The sequence below is a fragment of the Pinus tabuliformis genome, chromosome Q, assembly GCF_031772625.1.
Source record: "Pinus tabuliformis cultivar Carrire ecotype Pingquan chromosome Q, CPIR1, whole genome shotgun sequence".
Classification (NCBI taxonomy): domain Eukaryota; kingdom Viridiplantae; phylum Streptophyta; class Pinopsida; order Pinales; family Pinaceae; genus Pinus; species Pinus tabuliformis.
The window spans coordinates 397347715-397354188 of NC_142296.1; the positions used below are offsets into that span (position 1 = coordinate 397347715).

The 6474-nt window shown below is 36.1% G+C and overlaps 1 pseudogene; it reads left to right on the forward strand.

The window, feature by feature from the left end:
• Nucleotides 1-541: 541 nt before the first annotated feature.
• Nucleotides 542-3221, forward strand: LOC149219869 (uncharacterized; annotated as a pseudogene).
• The last annotated feature ends 3253 nt before the right edge of the window (nt 3222-6474 follow it).

The window sequence follows — 6474 nt, forward strand, 5'->3', positions numbered from 1 at the left end:
TCCATATAATGTCAAAAAGTAGAGTCTAGAAACCCTTTATAAGCTAAGCTAGGATGTTGAGATCACCTGTGAATGCTAGGACAGTAAGGTTGCACATGCTCTTTCACTATTTGTCAGAGAGAGGATGCATTCCAGATCCTTAGATGTGATGTGACATGTTTTCTATTTTAGCAGGCTTTCATTTCAGTTAAGTCATTTTGGAATCCATACTCAAGTTTTAACCAATAATGATTCTGTCGACAGTTAGATATTATGTGAAATTGGAATTTCCCTAGACAAAGAAGAGAATAAGCTACTTTAATGGAATTTTGGAGATCCAAATTTTTTCATCATTCAAACTAAAGGTTCTATAATAGAAAGAAACCTCCTCTTATTTTCCACAATGCATTTGTAAGTATGTGCAAACTACTTTGAATGTTTGTGGATTTAGAAGCAATAGGAAAGTTGGTAAAAAAACAGTTGTGGGTGGTTCTTCTAAGCCTAGCTAAGACACTCTGAACCAGATCCAGTTTGTTATTGTTGAAGGAATGGAATACGTTCAATGGAGTTTAGGAAGGTAAGCGTCTATTGCTTTGTTATTTGTTAATTTGGAAGATCCATTGTGGCAACAAACTATGGCCATAAGCAACCTAATCATCTACCTACATTGTTTATGTTTGGGGACTACTTGGAAGATGCAGGAAATAACAATTTCATTCCAAAATGTATTGCTCATGCAGATTTCCCTTCTTTGGTCCCTCCATTAGAGAAATTTTGAGGTCAAAAATGGGCCTCAAAACAAAAATGCGCAAAAAAAATCCACTTTATAAGAACCAATATGATTCAATATGATGATGTCCACCATGGGGGATGATTCAACATTTTTGGAGTAAAAATTTAAAAAGGTAAAGAGACAAAAAAAAAAGCAATTTTTTTCAACTCGTATTTTCAATTTATTTCCCTATTATTTTACTCAAATTTCAAGCGGGGGCACTCGTTGGATGCAAAATTTAATTTTTCATCAAAGGAAAACCCATGTTGCATACTTCCGATGGACCCTACTACATGAAAAATGTGAAATACATGAAAAAACGTGATTACAGTCACATTTTTTCATGTATTTCACATTTTTTGTGTAGTAAGATCCATCAAAAGTATGAGGCATGGGTACTCCTTGGATGCAAAATTAAATTATGTATCCAATTAGTGCTCCCGCTTGAAATTTGAGTAAAATCATAGGGAGATAAGTTGAAAATGTGAGTTGAAAAAGTAGTTTTTTTTTTTTTCCCTCCAAAACTTGATGAGGTAATCTAATCTTAGTTTATTATTTCCACTATTACTTTATAATATACCTTAGGAGGCCCATTTTCAACCTTAAAATTTCTCTAATTCCTTATGGCATGTCCGTTTTCAGCCATCCCACAATCTGCTTCACAAATGGCCACACCACCATTGATTTCATAGGCATAATTACCATACTTTTGTTATTTTACATATTTACATAGCAATTAACATAATAGTTATCAGTTCAGAAAGTTATGCCCTAGTCTATGGGAAGGGTTTAGTAAGAATGTTATCCATAGATATGGGGAAATCCTAAAGATTATTTCAGAGAATTGATTCATGTTCTCTGCTTTATCATCTCTTTAAGCAACATACAGGGGGTTGTCTTTCCCTTTGTCAGATTTTGACCCACAAGAAAATTTATCTACTAGGATTAATTTTGCTTCTGGAGGTAGTGGATTGTTGGACTCCACATGCCAAAATTTGGTGAGTTTCTTTCCTAGTTTCAATATTGAATTCATGAAATTTATATTTCTCATTTTAAAACTAGAAGGATTTTGATGGTGGAACATTAACGGATGCCATTTTATTTTATAATTTTCCATGTAATGTTTCTAATATGGCCTAATAAATCTCCTACTACTGCATAATATTATTTCATTGTCATCAAATATGGCAATTCACACACTATGCTTCAACTTTAGTGAAGTAGAATGGTGATATTGTAGATGAATCTTACCTATCAAAGTCCTTATACTATATTTATGTTGGAGGAAGCAACATTAGAAGCTATACACCAAACACTACCTTCCAAAATACCACTACTCCTCAGGACCTAGTTACGTTGTTACTCAACAAATATGATCAATATTTATTAGTAAGTTTCATATTTTTTAAGTGTTACAAATTCATTTGTGTGTGAACATTAGTATGATTTCAACACTAAAACTACTTATCTGATGAAAAGGAACTTGCCCGAAGGGCAATTTATGGGCCCCCACCTTGGGCCTTGAGCCTTTGGCCCACCTTGATGGGACACCTATCCTTGATGGGGCCCCACCTTGAGCCTTGAGCCTTCGGCCCACCTTGATGGGACACCCATCCTTGATGGGGCCCCTCCTTGACATCATCTATACCTGAACACCCATCGTTGATGGGGCCCCTCCTTGACATCATCTATACCTGGACACCCATCCTTGATGGGGCCCCTCCTTGACATCATCTGTACCTAAGCTTAACAACTTTCCAACTTCAACTTCAACCAAATCGAGCGTAGGGTGGGTATAGAAAAACATCTGGACCTAGGGCAAGAAAATTTCTTTTGATTGACATTTTGATCGTGGGATGCAATCCATCCTCGAGGCTTTTTAGCAATATAAATAGAGCCAATGGTGAATGTCTGGATATAGCAAACAAATTGGCCAAGGAATATAATGTTGGTATGAAATAATTGCTTCAATGTGCGATGTATAAACTACAAGGAGAAATCATCCTGCAACCCAACTTTTATAATTTTATTCTCTCTATAATTGAAAATGGCTAAGCCTATGGTACATTAAAAAATAATTGAGAACATAAAAGCCATCTTCCATTTTTTTTCAATTTGATATGTTGTTTGAAATAATGAAAGTTATTGTCACTGACACAGTGCAAGTTGGGTATTGGTGCAAGATTTGAGGATATGAGGTCTGCATGCTATGGTGCAGGGGCATTTAACGCACAAGTGAAATGTGGGCAATGGAAGGCGAAGTAAAAGTCAAAGGTAGTGGGAGAAAAAAATGACAAAGCATTTATCTGTAAGGATCCAAATGCATATGTGTTTTGGGATGGGATTCATCCCTCTAAGAGATTGAATGCCATATTTTCTCATCAAATATGGATCACAAAGTTCTTCAATTATATCTCCTTTTAATCTCTCCTCTCTGGTACTCGACAATGGCATGCAAACGCCTCCTTAACCCTAACCAATTACAATACACTTTCTTAACACATGTACATGATTAAACATAAAGTTGTGTACATTGTCATCAATGTTATTATCCTTGCCAAGGAAATGGGATATTGAATTGAGTTTTTGGTCAAACCCATGTTAGTTTGGTTTTGATAAAAACAAATTGCAAAGTTTCCATAGTTTAATTTTGCACATTGAGATTTTGTATTTTATGGCAATATTTTAATTTATTTATCTTCAATATGATTGACTATCAATTTGAACATGTTATTTCTCATTGTATTTGTTAACGAGCCAAAGGTACAATAGTTCCATCATAGGTTAGTCCCATCATAGGTTGTTGGTCTTGCTTAATGGCAACAACATACAGAAGAAAACCTCACAACAATTTAATTTAAGTATTGCAGTCCACACGTAAATGTGAAAAATATTCAATAGCAACAAACATACAACCCCAAAAACAATTAAATTTTACTTAACATTGGTAACATTGTTTTTTTGGACTGATTGTAGATCAACTTGATAGTGATAATGCAATATGAAATGAGATTTTTTAGTTTTTTAATTTTAACTACAATGTGTTGACTTATCATAATGTTTTCTTATTTAAAATATATTTTTAGATAAAAATATAATTTTTTTTTATTTTTTATTTATTTATAAAACTATAAAATATATATAATTTCGAATAACTTAAATTGCAAATTTTCAATTTCATTTTTAAATTTTAATTTAAAAAATACAATTATAAAAAAAAAATAAATAAATAAAAAATAAAAAATAAAAAAAATTAATTTCATAACTACACTTATACTAAAAAAAATAAATTGCATTCGCATGAACAATCCCTTTATACATCTTTGTTCCTGAATTTTTCAATAATCTCCATGCATCATCTCTAAATTTTTCAAGGAAATGAAAGAAACAAAAAAAAAACAACAAAAAAAAAATGATTAGCGTCCATTAAGACCAATATATATACACTTTTAACACTTGTTAAAATATGTGCTCTCTTTAACTGGTTTATGAGATCACTAATAAGAGTGTAATATGCCCAATTTTAATTTTCCGCATTAGAGACAATTTTTGGAAGAGGAGGCAATTCTGACATTGGGACATAGGAGGAAAGGGGGAAATTGTAGCTTTAGTGGAATATGGGGCCCACAAAAGAGAGAATTTGGCCCATGAAGGGAACACACATTCTTGGAGGAGAGAGAAAATAGGAGGGGTGAACATTAGGAGAGAGAAAGAGTGGGGGCCACCAAGGGAGATAAGGAGGCCAACAATTATAAATATGAAGAAGATGCCTTCATTTGCATCTTTTGACAATTTAACTTTTGGACACAAGTTTTCTTGAGTTGTTTAGCCAAGTCAATTGGTGTTGTTTAGCATGAGGGATTCCCAAGCAGAAATTCCATCTCTACCTTAGATGAACTTTGAGTGTTTCCCTAGACGAGTAGAGAGAAGTCTATCTCAGGACTTCTAAAGGAGCTACATTTCATATCATTTTCAGCTGGTGGGTATTTTCCTTGGGCGCAAAAGTTGTTCGAAGCACCCCAATTACAATCAACTATAGATTGTTAGAATCCCAAAGGATTCGCATGAGTTTCTCCTACACATAGCCAGATATTTTGTAGAAAATTTGTTAGGATATGAGGTAGGGAATTTGAGGATCCATTTCTCTCACTTTGAGCATTGCACAGGGTTTTTTCGCTTAACCTATGCAAGGGAAGAAGGGAGAAGAATTTGTGGAGAGATAGGGGCAAGGAATATAAGGCATTTTTTTGGGGAGATTTACAAGAATTTGGGAGGCATTACAGTGAGGATTGTGGCATGTATTGATTTAGATATTTCCAGTAGTGCACTTTATCTTACAGAGAGAGGAGCTCACACCATTTTGGGGGCACCGACGACTTGTGGATCTAGCCCAAACCCTTTATGGGATTTTGTGGGTTTGGTGAGAGGAGACTAGGATTAATTTTGTAGAATTTTCTTAGCACTTTTTAGGGTAGAATTCCTAGTTCCATCCAGCATCGAGCAACATAAATTGTTGTGGGGAACAATCCACCCTGGGACCATTTCCACCACTAGAGTTTGTGGGATATTTCTAGGTCTTGCTGGGTATTTAGTGAGGAGGCCACCATCAGAGTTTCAGCTCATTTTGGGCACTCTTCAGAGTAGTTCCTTTAGTTTCCTTCAACAGTTCTTCCTAGGCATGCGCAGTTCTTCCCGGGGGATCTTTCTAGCATTTGAGCATTGTAGTCACACTTGGGTTCTTGCCATAGCTAGCAGTAGCAAGCCCAGGTTCTTTTGATCTCATTTATCGTACTCATATTTATCAAAATTAATACAATGACTTAGAGTTTCACTCATATTTCGATGTTCAAATGTGTGGTTGTGCATTTTTGAATTTTGTAGTTGTAGCTAGTTCATTGCTTTTGTTATCTATGGTATTTTTCATTTGGAATATCACAATGGTATTAGAGCATGATATTGGCCAGCTGTGGGGTATTCACTAAGATCATGGAAGACTTGGGCATGTATCCACAGTGATGGGTGAAACCATAAACAAACCCATGGCTCAAGGAAGATTCATTATACAGGAATTTTGGGGTGGAATTCACTAGAACAATGAGAGGTTGGCCTAGTTGAGGAATGTGTCAGACCATATCCATCCTTATCCTTACATCAGATACAGTAGAGGTGCACAAGCCGTGGGGGTGAAACCATATACACCATTTGAGGAAGTCAAAAGAATCAAATCATTAGATCTCCTCAAAAGGAGCAGGCAGGACATAGACAGTTAGAGGGTGAGACCAAGAGGCACATTTGCTGGTGGAGACCTAGCTTTAGATATGACGAGCCTAAGGAGGAGGTTGAGAATGAGGCTGAGGGCATGTAGGGTTGTGAGGAGCATGTAGATATACCTAGCATGACGTTGGAGTCACCCTTGTTGGAGATTCCTTCGATAACTCTGACTGACACCTTGGGGGAGGGAGTAGAGAATACACCCATAGGTTTTCCATTGTTCAGGTATCCATTGATGAGGTGTCCGAGGTCGATTTTGAGTTTTTAGGTGATAGCAGTGCACAACAGGTTGGTGAGGTGCCAGGAGACATCTTCACCATTGATGAGGCGCCAGGAGATACATTGGTATTAGATGATGGTGTCCCGCACTAGATTCTTTAGTTCCAGGTCAACCTCCTAACATTGAAAAGGAAGGCCACAACAATGTGAGAGGCCATTCTGCAGTAGAATGA